The sequence below is a fragment of the Anarrhichthys ocellatus genome, unplaced genomic scaffold, assembly GCF_004355925.1.
Source record: "Anarrhichthys ocellatus isolate YVR2014 unplaced genomic scaffold, GSC_Weel_1.0 scaffold226, whole genome shotgun sequence".
Taxonomy (NCBI): domain Eukaryota; kingdom Metazoa; phylum Chordata; class Actinopteri; order Perciformes; family Anarhichadidae; genus Anarrhichthys; species Anarrhichthys ocellatus.
Window position 1 is genome coordinate 117895 of NW_022280256.1, and position 3454 is coordinate 121348.

At 32.6% G+C, this 3454-nt stretch overlaps 1 protein-coding gene across 1 annotated transcript in view; it reads left to right on the forward strand.

Annotated features, from left to right (window-relative positions):
• Positions 1–1878: 1878 nt before the first annotated feature.
• LOC116400968 (platelet-derived growth factor receptor beta-like) overlaps positions 1879–3454 on the forward strand; it is a 24719-nt gene continuing 23143 nt past the window's right edge. Inside the window, 1 exon segment of the mRNA XM_031879096.1 lies at positions 1879–1913. The gene's annotated coding sequence lies outside the window, so the exon portion shown is untranslated.

Below are 3454 nucleotides of genomic sequence, written 5' to 3' on the forward strand. Positions count from 1 at the left end.
GTTACCAACTTCTCAAACTTCTTAAAAATTGGATGAAGTCTGACATTGTCTCACTTTGACGACAATGTTTCTGATTTAATATAATAATAATTAAATTAACGCTATTAACACTAAAACATACAAAACTGAAAGTGTTATAAGATTTGGTCAACATGATTTTGATATATTGATAATCTGCTGCTCAGCTTGTTTGATTTAGTATTTATTTTACAAATTAACAGAAGTATCTGCTTTGTGTTGCATCTTTATTAAAGTGTTTGAGTTTAAAGGGTTGAGGTTTTGATGATTATTTTAAGGTATATTTGTTCATGCAACAAACTTTAACAGTTCAAAATGTTTTATATTATGATATAAAACTACAATAAATAATAAAACTACATAAACTACTTGAAATGAAAGAAACATTAAACACATTTTAAATGTTGTTTGAGCGTAAATAGAGAAGCAGTAGTTCAGAAGTGAATATGAAACCATCTGTTTTAACTTCATGTGGACTTGGAGAGTCCTGTGTGGGTTACTGTGAGAATAGGGTAAACCCAGGTTCGGGTTAACCCAGGCTAGGGTAACCTGGGTCGTTACTACATTTAAACATCACAAACACGTCGGCCAGTTTAAAAAGACCAAGTATGAATCAGGACAAATCAAACTTGATTTGAAACAAGTCATTTTAAATTTTACTGTCAGATTTCTTCAAAGAAAATTAAAGTTTAAAAAGTGAATCCTCATGTTTTTTACAGTTCAGTCCTCTAAACATCGAGTTTAAAACTGAAACACAAACAGAAGCTCAGCTAAAGGTTCTTTACAGTGTGGAGTTTAAATTCAATGAAAACTTTTACCCTGACAGTAAATAATCATGTACTTTTACTCTGCTGTGAGTACTAGTACTGAGTATTACTGATACATATCTGACAGAGGACTTCAGGTTCTGGTTCAGGTTCTGGTTCAGGTTCTGGTTCTGGTTCAGGTTCAGGTTCTGATTCTGGTTCTGCAGGGCTCATGAGGGGAACGTAAACAGGTGAGTCTGAGGCCACCTGGTGGACGAGTGAAGGATAACAACACAGAGACAGACGGCGATAATATTACTGCTGTTAGTAAGAGTTGAGGAAAATATCAGTGGGAAATATTTAAAAAATATTAGAAAAATATAATAATATATTAGTAACATATCCAATAAGAAATAATGAGTGAAAAATATCTGAATAGTTATATAATAGTTATATAAATATATAATAGTTATATATAGTTATATTATATATATATATATATATATATACTGTATATATATATGTGAAATCATGTGAAGAATGTAAACAAAGTGTTTTTCCATTTCAGACTGAAGCTTCTTCCTCTTTATTGATCCTCAACTGATTCATTACTGATCAATTAATCAACCTGTCTGCTGATACTAATGTCTCTCTGACACACACACACACCACATATACACACACACACCACATATACACACACACACACACACCACATATACACACACACACCACATATACACACACACACACCACATATACACACACACCCCAATTTATTTAATCAGCTTTACACACTGAAACAGTTAAAGTGAGAGAAAAACTCACAAAAATACCTTTCAGTGTGTGTGTGTGTGTGTGTGTGTGTGTGTGTTGGACTGGGTTCACTTCCTGTCAGAGAGGGGGGGAAGGGGGACCGATTGAAAACAGACGTCTCTCTCTCTCTCTGTGAGTCAGTCTGTTGGCTTCCATTCGTCTTTCGTCTGGAATGAACTCCGACTGAAGAGAACAAGAAGAAGGAGAAGAAGGAGAAGAAGAAGGATAAGAAGAAGAAGGAGAGAAATGAAACAACAGGAGTGAAGGAAAGGAGAGAGAGAGGAGGAAAAATAAGGAGGAGAAGAAGAAGACGAAGAGCAGCAGCATCAGAAGGTTTGAACAAAGTTTTCATTTCTTTTCATATTTTTCAGTCTTTAACTTGGTCTCCGTTTGTACTCATCAAATACTGCTGTAAAAATATCAGTACGACTTCATTCAGAATGTACACAAGTATTATCAGTTAAACGTCATTATTATTATCCTATTCTTCTTCTTCTTAATATTATTATTATTTGCATTATTATTACTATTATTGTTGTTATAATTATTACATTTAATAGTATCAATATTGTTGTTATAATGATTATTATTATTATTGTTGTTATGGTTATAATTTGTATTATTATTACTATTTAATTGTCATTGTTATTATTATCATTGTCATTATCATTATTATCATTATTTTAACTATTATTATTACCAATATTATTGTCATTATTATTAATATTATTATTGTCATTATTATCATTATTTTAACTATTATTATTACCAATATTATTGTCATTATTATTATTATTATTACTATAGTTATAATTATAATTATTATTATAACTCTTCTCATCATTATTCTCATTAGATGACCAGAGACAAGGATTAGGTCATTTAACACCAACAGGAAGTGACTTTTATTGATTTTAGTTCAACAACGAATGAACAAAATGACTAGTTTAGTAAAAACACGTGATCAGGTTCTTCTTACTGCCTCCCCCAAACTACTGTCCTGTTGAGACAGACAGGACAAACAGAGAAAACAAGTTGTATACAAATTGTATAAATATATACATACCTATTAATATATTTATATAGATACATACATGTACCTATATATACATACATATATATGTATATATATCCAAGTCAATAGGTTATATGCATATTATCCATTTTTACAATTTGCATTCCTTCAGTCTACATGAAAGTGTGTATCGTTGCCATGGCAACAAGTACCAACTGATGTTAGCCTATATTAGCTTGCTAATAAAAACGAGTAGCCATACTATTACAATTCGGCCTTTTTTTACGAAACCAATTACAACTACCAACAGTCATACCTTCAATGACCTTAATGTATTGTCACATAATGTCAAATAACGACAAATAAAGGCTAAACTACCGCGGAATCCGCACCAAAACAGTGACTGCTTGCAACAGGAAGTGACCTGTCACCTCCGCAAATTGCGCAACTCTAATGCCAGCAGCCTCGTGGGGAGGGGAGGGGGGAGCTGCGCTCATGTGATTGGTTGACAATTAGAACGTTGAAAAAAACGCATTAGTGAATCCAGCCACGTCAGGAGGGTCTCAAAAAACCACAAATACATGTGTAGCGATCCACAAACAAATACATACAAATCCACAAACAAATAGAAAAAATCCACACAGAAATACATACAAATGCAGAAATATATTTGTGATTTTTTTTTTTACATTTATATAAATCGTAATTTATTTATGTGTGCATTGGAATGTATTTGTGAATCGTTCTGCGTGCATTTGCAATTATTGAGACTGATCTGACCCCATAGTAGTTTAGATGAAACATCTGGTGATGTGTAGGTCAGATGAAACACCTGGTGAAGTGTAGTTCAGATGAAACA